Genomic DNA, 17,298 nt, shown 5'->3' on the forward strand with positions numbered 1-17,298 from the left:
ACATTACAATGTCGCAGTGTCATCAGAAGTGAGGAAGACCAAGTATTCCCACACACTGCGAATCGGCACTTTTCAAGTTCACAGAGTCAACGAACCAATCGCTGTGGCTTCTCGAAATGGTTGGTTCATGGAGTGCTAAGGCACCTTCTCCTTCTTTAAGAGGCTGGGACGTTGACTCTGATGTTGGTAGATACATTGTTTGATTCGGAGCATTGAAAGTAATCCTATCACATATGCTCATTTTGTTGATGCTGAACAAAACTGCCCTTATTGGGAATTGAACTCGGGCTGCATTGCTAAAAGTGGCAATTAAGAACCACGACACGACCAGGGACGAGTACAGCGGTCAGACACACGTAGAGTGGCAGCTCTCAAACGCGTTGGACGCGGTCTTGGAAGAAACAACTGCTTGACTGTCCTCATTCCTGTTTCCATCCCTCTGCCTTGTATGCCTTAGCATCACAAATACAGACTGAATGCCTCTGAGGGTTGTGTTGATTTCATCGCAATGAGTTGCAGATTTATCCATCACAATGGTGGATAAATTATTTGCTGCTTATCTATTGAAAACTTGCTGCATCATACATTTAGTCTACACCCCGTGGTATTTGACTGAGAAGAAACATTTCTTTCAGCCGAACTTGCCTTAAATCTTATTGTTTTGCACATTTCAATCAAGTTTCCTCACAATCTGCGCTTCTCCATTGAGATTAAAATCGGGAAACTGATCGTTTACAAAAAAATCGTTTGCTGAATACTGCATTGTGTCCTTTTCCTGAGCCTGATATTCCAGTGATCTCTGGTATATGTCAGTAAAAATTCCGAAATGAGCACTGATCTTACAACAGCAGGATATAAATGGATCGACTGATTGTAAGTCCTAATTGTGAGATTAGGTCACGTTATTACAAGAACATTGACTGCAGCTGCACAGACAGAACAACGTCAATGCCAGTGCTTGATTGCCAAATGCCTCAGTGAAATTGGAGGATGGACCTAAAGCAGGGTTACTGATCGTGGGATGGGGAGAAATCGCTGAGAATGGGTGGGTTTGAATCCTGATACATAGAAAGCAGAGATGTGAAAGGGCCTCATCACCTCGACGAATATTTTCATGTTAGAAAAGATTGATTCCATCCTGCATTTGTTAAAGCATGTCTTACTCTGTATAAAACGGTAGCAAATGAGAATACTGTAAGTCAAATTGGAAATGATCTTTCTGCTGCCACAATGCAAAGTGTTAACCACTGCACGGTACCGGCACCACATGGAATAGCATGATGCAAAAAGCAGGAAAGCTAGTGGCAGAGGATATGTTAGGAATAGGACCACATGAACAGTAGGAATACTTGACAGACGGTGAGTGAGACATGCAAGCTCATGGTGGGCTGAATGGTTAACTTCAGTATCTCCAGAGCCGATGGATATTTCATCACTCAGTTTGTTGAAAGCGAAGATTGATATACTTCTCCAGAAAATGAAAGTGTAAGAGAATAGCGCAGGGAATTGCTGGAATGTATTTCTGCAGAAGAAATCCAGTTTACCATCGGTTACTTTACCAATTTCCTCATGCAAGGAAGTGACCACTGCTGTGGAATATCGTATTGTTCCAGTTTTCAGGCGTGGTACAAAAAACTGTGTGGTGCAGCAGAGAAAACTAAACTGGAAATGTGGATGGAGATGAGCTAGCGGATATGTGTTCAGTAGTGACATCAGTGAGTGTGAAGTATTTCTCTGAAAGTATAGAGTCACTTGAAATGCCAGGGACTGGGAGTTCCAACGTTGTGTCGAACAGCTTCTGTTGAGGTGGTATACGTCGCATGAGGCTGGGAGCTCCAAACTCGACTGCAGCAGCTTCCATTGACACAAAGCAGGGAGCATTGGGACATCAAGCTGGCATTTCCAACGTTTCCTGGAGGAGCTTCTATTTACATCTGCACAGAGAGAAACGTAGGTTTTTTTTATCGCTCTCTGAACTTTCTCATATGACTAAAGCTGCTCTGGGCAGCAAGGGATTTTTTTTTGCTCATTTCATTTTATTCTATTTCTTGTAAACTCGCACATGTCATTAAAATACTCTCAGACCTCGAAAATTAGCGGGAATACGATGTTGTGATTAGGCATTAGTTTATCACCTGTCATGGAGCACAATCAGTAAAGTGAATTTGAACTACATCAGATGAGCTGAGATCCCATTGAATGGCTGAGTAGACATAAAGTGAATGGAAGTTTCATGAGGATGAATGTTTTTTCATTACAAAACTTGCCCTTGCACAAAGCGTGGATCTTTGGAATGAAGCAGTAAAGGTGGTTATCTTTCCTGGTTATTCAACTTGTGAACATGAGTACGTTGGGCCATGTCCATCTTTAGATCACAACTCTGCAGAATGCCAACCTTAAGAACGCGCGAGCACAATGTCAGAATGGATAATGCCCTTGATGACGGTCCAGAGATGGCAGTTACGTTTTCCATTTGGTTCAGGAGCAAGGCTGTCAGGCTTCAAACTCACATGCCTGCTAATCTACCGCATTGCTCCAAAGCCGAAATAAGGTTTGAATTATTAACCTGTTGGAGCAGACATTTCCCACAATTGAATCATACAAATCTGAGGCCTCTGTCTTCATCCGAGGAGCAGGAGAATCGACGTTTCAGGCAAGAGTCTTTCATTTGGAAAGAGGCTTGTGAGCCGAGGCAGTAGAGGAGGAGGCAAGGTATCTGAGAGTGTGATAGGTGGGTTGAGGTGGGGGTAATGGTGTTACGTCAGAGAGCAGAGTGGAGTGGATCGGCCAGAAAGAAGATGGACAGATAGGAAAGTTCATGAGATCGGTGCCAACATGAAACGATCGAACTGGGATAAGATGGCGGAGTTGAAATGAGAAATATATTGAAGTCCACATTGATGCCGTGTGCTTGAAAGGCCCCAATGTAAAAGATTAAGCCTTCTTCCTTCTGGCGTCGGGTGGTAAAAGTATTGCGATGGTGGATGCCCAGGAACTGCATGTACTTGGCTGAGTGGGAGGGAGATTTAAAGTGCTCGGCCACAGGCAGTGATGTCGTTTGGTGTGGATGTCCTGGAGATGTTCCCTGAAGCGCTCTCCAATTAGGCATCCCGTCTCTCCAATGTAAAGGAGACTTCATTGGGAGCAACAGATAGAGTAAATGTCATGTGTGGATTTGCAAGTAAAACGTGTGACTTATCTGTGACTTATCTGAATGACGTTTTTAGCACCGCCTATTTTCACAACCGTGTGCTGCTGCCTTCGCAGCTTTACCTTTCCACACGAGCTCCCACATGGTGGAAGGGATCAAGTTGTGGACTGTTCACCCAATTATGCAATCCTGAGGTCTTCGAGCAAATCTGATGCCCGTGGGAGAATTCATAACAGGGGTTGTTCATCCATCACAACTCAGCTAATTATCAAAATTTTCGTTAGTTTATTCAAATCTTTTCCCTGTCCCTGCTCCATCTATCGTTGTAATGTCCTACAGCCCACTAAAGAACAATTAGAGGTGGTCACTAAATGCCAACCCAGTCAGCGTTTCCGACATCCAAGATTTTATTTTAAATAATGCTGTCTCAGATATCTGCATTCCCTCGAATTCCAACCTTTCGATCATGCTTGATTCTAACTCTTTTTTGTCTATCGCCCGAAATTTCATGTATCCAAACCATAAAGCATGAAATCTCTTCATTAAGAAGATCTCATAATGCCGTCTGGAAAGGAGTTACTCACCAAGTGATGAAGAAAAACTGATACGTGTTCAAATCAACGGCAGTAACATTGTATCAGGACTGCATGGTGCCTTTCATATAATGGAAATTTCAAAGGCTTTCCTCTGACTGGAGTTTAAGCACATCTTGATCGAGAAAAGTGAGGAATAACAGTCACTTCCCCGTGAGGGACTGATCCATTATGTGACAACCAACCGAATCACCTGTGACTGAAATAGCTCCATCCTCCCTACAGTGGTAATGGCATTGTACACCATTAGTGGGGGTTTGCCTGTGTTGAACTGGACACAGCATTCTTTCTGAAGACGGACTTTACTGGGACATAAAGACCTGGCAAAAGACATGGACGGATATTCCTAGAATCAGAAGACGTCAGGAAGAATGAACAGCGTTTACTTGGAAATGAAAACCTTGCAAAGGAACCCACTGAGATCCTGTGGGATAAAGCCATTAGAAAAGACAAGGCGGGGTTTCATGGGGAGGTGGAGCAGACAAATAGATCGCGTGGCCTGAAACCAGGAAAAAGTGATTTGTGTCCATAAGGAAATTTTCCAGATGATGTGAATTTGGTGAGAGTAAACAGGAAGAAAATTTCCTCATGCAGATGGCTCTACAACTGGAGTTTAGAACTTCGAAACCAGTGATGAATGATAAAGAATAGCTTGGAGCATGGCTTTTTTTTCATTGTAATGTTTTTGAAATTGGGAATTATTATTTTTCAGACAAAAGTAATTTCAGGCGCGTACAGACACACAAGGAATGAATTTAACGGGGACAGAGGGTCTGCTCTGTAGGGATGGGGTTGAGTTAAGTACACACTCTCTAATTGGTTAACGTTAATTGGAAAGAAATTGTATAACACATACAACTGAATACGACTAAATGTGAAAATTATTATGAACGATTTAGCAGCTCGATCTAAGTGAACTTCTATAAATTTTAAAGGAACTGAGCTGTTTGTATTAGCTCAGCATTAAAGGGAAGCTTGTTGGCTCAGTCTCCTGCATAACTGTTTTACGATACGAAGTATTACCAACAGTATGGGATTAATTGTCGCAACGTCTCAGTTTACCATTACGGTCCTGATATCTCCACTCACCTAATCTATTAGACGATGGCGAGAATCAAAGGGAAATTATGCCATAGTGTGTTGGAACTGACTTGTTGAGAGACGCATCACTTTTTTCATCTGTTGCATTGGACATTTGGCTGCAATCACAGAGGAGGTATTCAGTGAATTTGCTGCTCACATATCTCCCCCCAAAATATCCCGTGACAAGACTCGAAACATATTCCTGTTTGAATTCTTTAAGCTTCACAGTAGTAATTTAAAACAATTATCATTTCGATTTGAGTATTTCCAACAACAACGAAAATTGACAAAGAGATAAATATCATTCTTTTTTATTGTTTTAATAACCTGTATGAGTTTAAAGCAATTGCAATAACATGAAACGATATAAGTGTCCTTTCCACAATTTATCACCGTGTATGATGAGCGTTTTGAGAAATCGAATCCATCTCAAACATCACCTCTGTATCTCTATTGAGAGTTGGATATTCTCCTGGGGAATATTTCTGTGTGGTCGTAAGTAAAGGAGGCTTTTCTCAAGCACAGAGCACTCCACAAAGTCAGAAGTTAGATCTTTAGAGTGAATGCTGCTTTATTCAACGTTCGATTGCAACGTGTGTGTGTTTGTGTGTGTGTGTGTGTGTGTGTGTGTGTGTGTGTGTGTGTGTGTGTGTGTGTGTGTGTGTGTGTGTGTGTGTGTGTGTGTAAGAATTCAGAACGTTTGGAATTGATGGTCAGCCAAATGAATGTTCTTCCTGTAGAATGTGGGAGGCAAGTGTCACTAGTAATGCCCAGATATCTGCATCTGTGGGAAGTGCATCCATCTCTAGTTTCTTGGTAAATGTCTAAGGAAACTGGAGCTGGACTTTGGATTATTCGGGAGACTGACGAGATAATTGAGAGGAGTTTTCGGCAGGCTCTAACACCTCAGGTACAAGAAAAAAAAATCGATGTGTTTCAGTCGGTAAACGAAGAGGGAACTGACAGACAGTGCGTGCATCCACTGTGGTCGTGCTCCTCGGTTACAAGCATAGCATACCGTTATTGATACTTTTGCGGGGGAATGACTTAGGAGGGGTAAAGCATGGGGTTTGTTCCTGTTGCTCAAAAGAGATGGGGAGACAGAAAGAGAGCATTATTTTTAGAGACTTCATAGTGAGAGAAACAGATTACAGATTCAGTGGGTGGGGGCATACTTAGGATTGGTATGTTGCCTCCTAGCTCTCAGAGTTTGTAATGTCTCGCATCCTGTTTGTGCGATTCTTAAAGGAGAGGGGGAGTAGTCCCAAGTCATAGTCCACATATGAAAAAACGACATTGGTAAGAAAAGGCATATAAGGCTGAAAGTCAGTGAGCCAGAGTAACATCTTCGATCTAGATCAAACAGAGTTGTTCTCTCTGATTTGTTACTCATGATGCGTCGTGCAGAGATGAAGAATAGGGAGAGAGCTGTTGAACATAAGGCTACTGGGATAATACAGGGGGCCAGGATTTGGATACCTGGACAATTGGGTCTTATTCTGAAGTAGGTGGATCCTCTACAACTAGGATAGTTTTCACCTGATCCACAGGAGAACCAATATTCTGGGGGCGGTGAGGGGAGGGGGGATAATTTGCTAATGCTCTTCAGGAGGGTTTACGTGAATTCAGCAGCGCAATGGGAACATGAATTGCAGCTCAAGTTTACAGGAGATTTTGAGTAGTGAGGACATAAATGGGTTTTCAGGTTTGCAAGAGTCTACTGGCAAGGATGAAGATGGTTCCAAGTGTGTTTCCTTCATCGCCAGGAGCATCTGGAATAATATAGATGAACTTGGAGCATGGGTTGTTAACTTGGAGTTAGACGTTGTGGCCATTTCAGAGACATGAATGGAGCAGTGAAAGGACTGGGAGTTCCTGGTGTCGCAGTTTTGATATTTCAGTAAGAACAAAAAAGGTGGTTAACAAGGGCGAGGTGTGGCATGATTAGCCAAGGACAGTATTACGGGAGCGAAAAGAATATTTGATGAGCACTCTACGGAGTCTACTGAGATAGAAAGATATGATATTAGACTCAGGAAAGGAGAGATCACTGTGAATGGAGTTTTCAGTAGCCCACTGAAACATTCTAGAGATGTAGAGGAAAAGATTGCAAAGGTGATTCTGAATAGGAGTGAAAATAACGGGTAGTTGTTATGGGGAAGTTTAACTTTACCAATAATGATTGGAAAGTTTATAGTTTGAGTAAATCTGATCGGTAAGTTTTCGTCCAATGTGTGCCGGAGGGTTTCCTGACATAGCATATAGTCAGGCCAACAAGAAGCAAAGCCACATTGGAATTGGTACAGGGTAATGAACCAAGCCATCTTTTCCATGTGGAGGGAAGTGAGCACTTTGGTGATAGGAATAGGTGGTCACAATTGAAAAAAGGCAATGCTGCCGAGGAGATTATTGTGATACAACATATTAGAATACACGAAATTAATGTTCGTAAGGAGTGTGTGTTGGCAATTCTTGAAAGTATGAAAAAAGATCTGTCCGTTGGGCTTGATGGGATGTATCCTAGGGTTCTCTCGGAATCGTGGGTGGAGACATCTAACTGTGAACTTTGTGTCATCGGCGTCTATGTGATTAGTGCGAGAAGGCTCAAACTAAGTGAATATTGACCCCTTCTCCAAGAAGAGGAGGAAAGAAAGCTTTGATAATTGCAGAACAATAAGCCTTAGTTTCGTTTTAGATAAAGTTCTGGAAAAAGTTATGAAACAAATGATTTATGTTCATCTAATAAGGAAAAAGTTGATTTGGGGTAGTCAATTTGATTTTTTGAAGAGTAGTTTGTGCTTCACGAACCTTAATGAGCTCTTTGAGAATTTAAGCTATTAGCTGGATGAGGGTGAAGCGATTAAAATGGTGGATATAGTTTTCAATAAGGCATTGACAATATTCCCCACGGTAGGCTATTGCATAAAATACATTGGCATATAATTGATGGATGTTTTTATTGGTTTGGATCAGAAAGTGGCTAGCTGGAAGAAGACAGAATGTGTAGTTGATGGGAGATGTTCGTCCTGTATTTCAGAAACTAGTGGTAAAGCAGAAGGTTTTTTTTTCGGTCCACTGCTGTTTGTCATTTTTATAAATAACCTGGATTAGGGCATGGAATGATGGGTCAGTAAATTTCCCGGTGACACGGAGCTCAATGGAGTTGTCAACAGTGCCAAATATTGCTGCAGGTTGCAGTGGGACCTGAATAACCTGCAGAGCTGAGCTCAGAGATGTCTAATAGAAATTAATGTGGGGAAAATGTGACGTCATTCACTTTGGAAGGAGCAACAAGAAGAAAGAGTTCTGGGCTCAAAGTAATATTGTTGGAAGTTAAGATGAGTAGAGAGACCTCGGTGACACTGTGCAAAAACTCTGAAAGTTACCAGTCGTGTTGACAGGTTTGTTTGGAAGGAGCACGGAATGTTGGATTTATTGGCAGAGGGATTGATTTTCAGAGCCATGAGATCATGTTGCACTCCAGAAAGTCTCTGGTGGCCGCAATTGTGGAATTGCATACAGTTCTGGTCGCCACATCATCGGACGAATGTGCAATCATTGGCAAAGGTGCAGAGGAGATTAAATACGATGCTGTCTTTTTTTTGGAGGGAAAGTCTTACGAAGAAAGACTGAGGGACCTGGGGCTGTTTATGACAGAGAGAAGAAGTTTGAGAGATGATTTAATAGAGACATACAAGATGATCAGATGCTTTCTTAAGGTGGGCAGTGAAGGACCTTTTTACAAATGGTGATGGTCGGCACAAGGGCACACAGCTTTAAATTGAGGCTGATAGATGCCGAGGTATATTCTATTCTCAGTGAGGAGAAAAGGTGCAGAACGCCTAGCATTCAACAGTCGGAGATGCACCAACATTTAGGGCTTTTAAATGATCAGGGGATAATCTTTTGAGTCAAAATGATAAAATGTCGTTAAGCCAGCCTTCTGATTAAGATCGTTTTGGGTGCGACATCAAGGGCCAAAGAGCCTTTATTGCACAGTAATATTCGGTCGTCGAGCTGTTCTCAGCCTGATGTTGCAATCATCCTGGCCAATATCAGTGAAATGAACGCCTGGCGTGGATCATCCTCTCAACGTCGGCAGTTCAGACACTTCTAGTCTGCTGTAGAAGCACGGCAACCTGATCAATTGTCCCAATGGAGCTGGCATTTTAGGCTCCTGTTCTTGCACGGCGCCTGTTCTTGCCACGGAGGCCAGAAATCCAATTACTCAATTTTTTGCTGTGGATCTGAATTCAAACCCTCCTCGGAGGTGGTTGTACTGATTATGGTTCATCCATTATGTCGCATCAGGTTCAGTAAAAGGACAGAAAAAAACGTGTTTAAAAAAGATGCTATTGAATGCAATTCTGGATTAGTGGTGCTGGAAGAGCACAGCAGTTCAGGCAGCATCCAAGGAGCAGCAAAATCGACATTTCGGGCAAAAGCGCTTCATCAGGAATAAAGGCAGAAAGCCTGAAGCGTGGAGAAATAAGCGAGAGGACGGTGGGGCTGGGGAGAAAGTAGCATAGAGTACAATAGTTGAGTGGGGGAGGGGTTACTGAATATAAGTTTACCGTGGCTTCCTGCGTTGATCACGGGCAATTTTTGGTCACGACTGTATTGGGATTTTCCTTCCATCAGTTTCAATTCGTCACAGAATTCGATTCACTGACACTGCACCAAGTTCCTTTGCAAAGTTCATACGACACAATGACCCACATTGCACACAACGTCAACAATCTTCAGCATTACAACATCCAAGAGCACGTGGCATGGTTTGCATAAATAGGAGACAAAGAGCAATGACAGGCAAGAGCTAATTGAATTCCAGTTTAGATGAGATTACATTCCCTGCTGTGTGGAAGCAGGCCTTTGGGCCCATCCAGTCCACACCTCCCAAGAGTAACCCACCCAAACTCATTTCCCTTGACAGATGCATCGAACACTACGGGAAATTGAGCATGACCAATTAACCTGACCTGCATATCTTTGTAGTGAGGGAGGAAACCTGAGTACCCAGAGCAAACCCACGCAGTCACAGGGAGAACGTGCAATATCCACACAGTCAGTTGCCCAAGACTGTGAGGCAGCAATGCTAATCAATGAACCACTATGCCACCCGTGAGGCAGAGTGCAAAGTAGCAAGAATCCAGCATAATATTCAAAATGTCAGATATTCACATTCATTACCTTGCCAGAATTACAGCCTTGCAAAGGGCGAGTCTGCCCCTGAATCCCCAGAATCCACTTGGACGCCTGTTCTATTGGTCCACCTGGAAGCCTATGTTCATCCTGACAGAACAATTGTGAGAAATCTCCACTTTCTGATCTCAAGCTACGACAGGATTTGTCTCATCCAGCTGAGAGGGCAGCGAGGTACACGTGCGACCTTAATATTTCTTGATGTAGATTCACATTGCCCTCATTATGTTAGTGTTTAAAGACTTGGGCCAGAAACAGCCCAGTCAGGACGGAACATGAGGAGGCCATTGTTCACACTGCTCCTGTCCCGCCCCGCCATTCGATATCATCATGGCTGAACCACTATATTAATGTCTTTTTACAGCCTATCAACATCATCGTGTTTCCTACTGGCTAATAGATATAATAATCGAGCTCTATCTTCAATAGACATCGAAACTGTTCATTTGTGAGACAAAACAATGTCCGTTTCAAGACAATTGGGTTTCTGAACCAATATTGCAGGTTTTGCAGAGGAACAGCCGAGCCTGGTCTGATCAGGTATCAGACCATGAACTAAACCACGACTCTGGTGAGACGCAAATCGATGATCTTGGAATAACAACTTCAGCAACCACGGGGAAATCCAACGGGCTTTCTCTTGCGCCACAGAGCCACGCAAGCAGGCATTTTTAAGCACACAGGGTTGCCTTTGCCTCGGGAATCCCATCTCATGCATGTCTGCCTTCGTCACATTTTCCAGTACCAGGTGCTTATCCAAGTGTGCTCTGGCTATTCAAGTGTTTGGCTTCATACTGCTGAAATATTCTACTGACACGTAGCAATACCACACTTTCAGATATTGATTTCCAGACAAACACCACTATCTGGGTGAAAATATTTATTCTAAATCTCCGCTTAATCGCTTGTCTCTTGCTTTTAATCTATGCTACTGCGTATTATTACTTCCCAAAACATGCTTATTTCGGTCACACATATCTCTCCTCTTCATAATATGTGCACAATAATCAGTTTCTCACACAGCCTTCTCTGCACTTGGATAAACAGCCCCAGGCTGGCTCGTCTACCTTGATAGCGGGAATGGTCCAGCCCTTTGTCATTCTTATCATCTCCTCTGAACACCTCCTGGAATCAGACGCTTCCTGCAGCCTTCAATGGAAAAACGTTCTCTGAAGAAAAGGCAAAATGAATCAACAAAACTCACCAGCTTTTCTACATCTATGGAGAGAAGGGAGAGTAAATGTTTCGATTCCAACGATCCGTTTTTGGAACTAATGGGACGTGCGGGTGGGAAACGAATACGGAAGAAGGCGGATCTGAAATGATTGAACTCGATGCTGGGTCCTGAAGGCTGCATAGTCAGTCAGTAGAAAATGAGGTGCCGTTCTTCCAGCTTGTACTGTGCCTTGAAGGTGCACTGCAGTAGACCGGAGTCTGAAATGGTGCCTTAGGAACACAGTGTAATATTGATGTCACCGGAGACTGGAAGATAAAGATATTTTTTTATTGATTCCAAACAGAACGTCGGTGATCTCAGCTTTGTCACTGACTCTGTTTATCTCTCCCCATTTTGGAGTGATAAAATTCAGAGGAGGAAATACCGTTGCCTGGATTGAATGAAGTGCTGAAAATCACTGAAAGATGTGTCTGGAAAGTTACACAGTGAGGAGAGGTATGGTAACCCAGCAGGTCTTCGAGCTTTGACATTAGAATGTTACAGCGCAGTGCAGGCTCTTCGGTCCTCGATCTTGCACTGACCTGTGAAAGAAATGTGATGCCCATCTAACCTTCACCGTTACATTATTATCCATATGTATGTCCAATGCGCATTGAAATACCTTTATATTCAGCGAGTCTACGACTGTTGCAGGCAGGCTGATTCCCGCCCGTACTACTGTCTGGGTAAAGAAATTAACACAGTTATCTGTCCTAAATCAATCGGCATTCAATGTAATGCTATAGCTCCTCGTGTTGGCCTTCGCCGTCTGAAGAAAGCGGCTCACACTCTCCACTCTATCTCACCTTCTGATAATCATATAAATCATGATTAAGTCACCTGTCCACCTTCTTCTCTCCGGCGAAAACAACGTCAGTCTCCACAGATTTTGGTCGAATGAACTTCGATCCACACCAGCCACCATCCTAGTAAACCTCCTTTGAACCCTTTCCAGACCTTTCACATTTTTCCAAAATTCAGTAGCCAGAGCTGCACGCAATACTTGATGGTGCCATACCAGGTGGTAAAGTCGCAACTTCTGTGATTTTATGGAATGGTCTGGGCAGTAGTTGGAATGCAAGGAATACTGGGCCAGAGGATAACGACAGAAAATGTCCTGCATTGTGCTGGCAAGTGGTGGAGTTCAGTGGGATTGAATATTGGTGAAAGTGGAAAAGAATGTATACCTTCCACCGCTTCCTGGCACCAGTAAGCATGTCCAAGTTACAACTCATTCAGACATATTTCCTCATCTTGAAAAGGTATGCACACTTTCAGTTTGCCATGAGAAACGTTTTGTAAATTAATTCAGTACTGACAGGACTACCGTTTAAAGCAAACGGTCATACCAGACAAAATGAGGTGCCACGTGAAAGAATATGTTTTCCATTCAGGAAAGATAAAATCGCATTGTTCATAGAAAATTGTGGTTAACTGTCTGCTGATTTTTTTGATGAGGTAAGAATAAGTCTTCATGATGCTAATCCAGAACGATCAGATAAATGTAGATTGGAAAAACAAAAGACAAAATTTCTGTGAGAACACTGTGTCTGAAATCTGGAAATGAAGGAATATAAGGGATAGTAGCAATATTGATCATAAATTGGCTGCGTGAAATGTTACTGATGAAGGGTGCCTGCCTGAAACTTCGATTTTCATGCTCCTCGGATGTTGCGTGACATGCTGTGCTTTTTGAGCACCACTCTCATGTTGACTCTGATCTCCAGGATCTGCAGTCCTCACTTTCACCTGCGGGAAAGGGAACAGAGTCATCATTAACAATTGTGTTTTGAACTGGAAGAATTTTTCAAGTGAAGTTTAATTGAGCGTTGGGATGTGGAAGTTCTGATTAGATTAGTTTAGCCCAACAGCATTCTAAGATTGATCAGAGCCCCCAGCGCGCCCATGAGTATCTCTGATTGGTTGGAGGACCAATGCCTCCAGCTTGGTTATGGTAGGACCGCCTCTTCTTCGCTATTGGGCATTATACGTCAATAGTTGGGATGGGTCCTGCAGCATGCATAGGATTAACATGATTGCTGAGCATGCTTGTAGCGAGTGATCATTGGAACGAAATGTTGTCGTCTCCAATCGATAGTCGGTGAGTGAGGGCTAAAGGAGAGGGAAGCACCAGGTGCTAGAGCCCAGTTAGAGGTTTCATGTTTGGTCATTATATGATTCTGGAACCAAACACAGTGTCTCTGGGCTCTCCAATTAAGCCAAAGAGAGTCTGAGTCTTCTTCCCAGAAACAGACCCCAGTCAGCGGCTGCTATTCCTGGTTCAGTTTTATCTTGTTTTCAATTTATCAGGTCACTGTTGGTTTATCTATCTTTAGTGTGAATAGAGATGAAAATGAATGATATTGTGTGAAATCATTGTCGTGGTCCATGAGGAGGTGGTGTTGTTGGGAGACGTTTGGCTGTGTATTACTGACTGGGATTGATGAGAAAGCGTACCCCATGAACAACTCTGTCCCTTACCTTGCTGTAAATGTTTCAGAGACGGAGATAATGGGCATACATGTTTTTTTTTTAAGAAACCCTGCTTTGAAAGGTGATCTGAAGCAGTGACAGTGATTATCTTTATTGCTTTTTCAGTTACTGAACATCACTGCTCTTAATCATGTCCGTGCTAACATCACGGCTCTTATGCATCAGTTTGCACGTCGGGCCAGTGGCACAATGAATAACGCCCTTGACTACGAATCAAGAGACTGTAGGTTCGACTCCTATCTGGCTCGAGGACAGTGTGTACATTTAAAAACTGATTTCTCTGCAGCTGATGTAAGGTATGAGTTCTTAATCTGCAGGAACGCGAATGCCTTCATTAAATGTCCATGAGAACATAAGAATCAATGTTGCAGCGTCATCACAGGAGGGAAGCCGAGTAGTCGCAGATGTTGGTCATGGGTACCTTTCCACTTTACAAAGCCGCCGATCGCATCACTGTTGCTCTCGGGAATGCTCGACTTCGAGCATTTTTTGAAACTCTTTGGCCAATGGAATCAGAGAAGAATGAAGAGTTAAATGTCCAACTAATCTTTATAGAGAGTGAGTTCCAGAATCTACCACCTGCAGACTGATCAAGATTTCCAACAGATCTATTCAAAGCTTTCTGCATCTTGTCTGAAATCGACAAACCCTGGTGATCGATCAAGAGCAAATATTTCCTTCAATCTGTAATTCCATGCTCCTCATTATTTCGGACACGTCAATCAGGTCTCCTCACAATCAGCTCTGCTCTGAGAAAAATGACTCCCGTTTTGCCGAGGCCAGACAACTCAAAACATTCTTATGCAGGAAATTCAGAGCGTAATGTCGCTGTTAGTTTTGGTGAGTGTGTAGTAAGATTTACTTAGAATACTTTAGCTAAGTTGACTTCCAGTTTTTAAAACAGAGAGAAAATTATTCACAAAACTAAGGAATGAATCACAATGAACATAATGTAGAATACCGACAGAACTTAGCTATCTCAAGTAGACTTAATTATGCTTTGCAAAAAAATACACAAGTCTGATCATTAAGCCTCATGAACACAGAATACAAATGTAACTGATTTACAGGTCGAAATTAGAGGGGCAGTAGAAGAGAAACATGCACATCACTGGCATCGATAGGCACATTGAAAACCTTCGTGTAATTAGGTGTGTCTGATACTTTGGTAATCGTGAACAAAGTATTAAGGCTGTCAAATACCTTTTGAAATTCTTGTGCTCACTGACATTTCTTGCCTGTTTTTAGCAATTCGGTGAGTGGAGCAGTCCCACTTCTAACAGTTAGCACAAACTTTCAGTAAAAGACACTCAATCCAGTAAACCGTCATATTGCACTTTTCGTCAACAATGTATACAAATCCCCCGTAACTTTCGTTTTCGCAACCCGTGGGGCTATTTGTCTGTGTTCAACGACATAGCCCAGGATGGTGACTTTGGCTTTGTCAGATTCACTCTCAACTAGGTTTATAAACCAGTTTGTCTTCCGAATTCGATCAAACAAGCCCGATAAATGCTGTAAATATTCAATCCATGAGAGACTGAATGTCACCAGGCACAACACACACCAAATAGTTGTCAATCTGGCAATTATCTTGTCCATTAATCTGTGAAATATGAGTGAAGTGTTTTCCGTACAAACGGCATTACGTTAAATTTCTGCAGTCCAGTTGGCGTTACAAAATTGCCTTTGATCTTTCCGACATAGTTGACTGCCAGTAACATTTGAGGAAGTCCAACTTGGAAACGTAAATTGCTCTTCCAATCTCTTCCACACAGTCCTCCAACTGCAGATGCGTATATGCACCAGTTTTTCTAACAACATCGACTTTGTGATAGTCCACACATAACTTTTGGATCTTACCTGACTTTGGCACCATGATGATGTGTGAACTCTATTCATTGAAACTCACTTCGGTTATGCCATCTTTGGGCATACCTGACATCTCCTTATGAACTTGCATCAACTTTATAGGGTTATGCCTGCAAGGATGTTACAAAATCAGAACAGCATCTCCTATATATACATTATCTACAATTAGGTTATTAATTCCCAGTTTATTTCAGCAGATCTCCACATGCAAGAGTAATAACTCTTACGATTTTCTTCTGGAAGAGAACTGAATAACTTTACCAATATTGGACAACTTTTGCATTGTCCAATTTTATTTCAGGAACGTCCAATGCAGAATTCCCTGAAATTGGTTCTTCCCAGTGTGTTGTCGTCAATAACACATTCTCCCATTGCGTTCGTTCTCTGCCAAAATACCATTAGTGCATATCCCCATCACTCGTTCTGTTAGATTCCTTCATGCCATGAGTTCCTATCAAGTAGCTAACCTCACTCAATTTCCTCGCAATTTGATAAGGTCTTCTAAACCTTGCTTTAAAGTTTCAATGATTAATGAAATTTAAATAAATACATTGTTCCCAGTGACAAAATTCAGATTTTTTTTGTTTCTCATACACTTCCTGATTCACCATTTGCTGCGATACTTTTAAGTGCTGTCTCGACAACTCTCCAACATTATTTAGTCCAACTCTAAAATTTGACACATCGTCCAAACGCGTGGTCTCTGTAATCTGACTTATTAATTTTTCCTTATTAAATTTTAATGGTCCTCTTTCTTTATGCCCCAAATTGGTCTCAGATGGTCTTAGTTTTGTGGATTCTTTTGATATATCTCAGATCGCAAACAGCACTGACGCAACTCCCTTATGGAAATAATCTGGCTACTCTGAGCCATAAAACCTCAACATAGTCTTTAATGATTGACGTCGCCTTTCCAGTGCACCCTGTGATTATGGATGGTAAACAGTAAATTTGATTCGTTTTCATCCTCAGCTATCTATATACTCCCTGGAAAGTTTGGATGTGAAGTTTGACCCTTGATCTAATTGTATCTCTGATGGTAGTCTCTATCTAGTTTTTTTTAAAACATCGTAATTCTTCCTCAATCCTTTTAGCTGTCATATTGCACAATTGAACAGCATTTGGAAATCTCGTCAATACATCCATTTATGTTAATTAATACTTATTCCCATCTTTTATTGGATGTAGGGAACCTACACAATGCAGTAGGACAATTAAGACAGATTCCTTGAACGCTGCAGCAGGTATTAAAGGTGCAGGCTTTATTATTTCCCATGGTTTTCCGTTTAGATGAAATATATGACACGTCTGGCAAAATTCAACTACATTCATCTGCAATTCAGGCCAGTAAAAATGTCTTTATATTTTAGCCTCCGTTTTGCTCACGCCTAAGTGACATCCAATTTGAGGCACATGCGGCACTCGCAGCACCACTTTTCTGTACCCTATTTATTTACCCGACTTTATTGCAATGGAAACCTCAGATCTTGTTCCCTTCAAGTTTTTCCTATTCACCCTGTGATAAGTTATCCTCATGATCTTCACAGAGATTTAACTTTCCCTTTCCAGGTGAGGATTTCTCTTTGCACACTTTCTATCCCTCAGCCTTAAAATCATTCTGGAAGCCCATCCTTGTTTTATGAATCAGTTCATTACAATCAGCAATTTCAGCTGCTAACTTTCTCGTT

Source organism: Hemiscyllium ocellatum, chromosome 5, assembly GCF_020745735.1.
Source record: "Hemiscyllium ocellatum isolate sHemOce1 chromosome 5, sHemOce1.pat.X.cur, whole genome shotgun sequence".
Classification (NCBI taxonomy): domain Eukaryota; kingdom Metazoa; phylum Chordata; class Chondrichthyes; order Orectolobiformes; family Hemiscylliidae; genus Hemiscyllium; species Hemiscyllium ocellatum.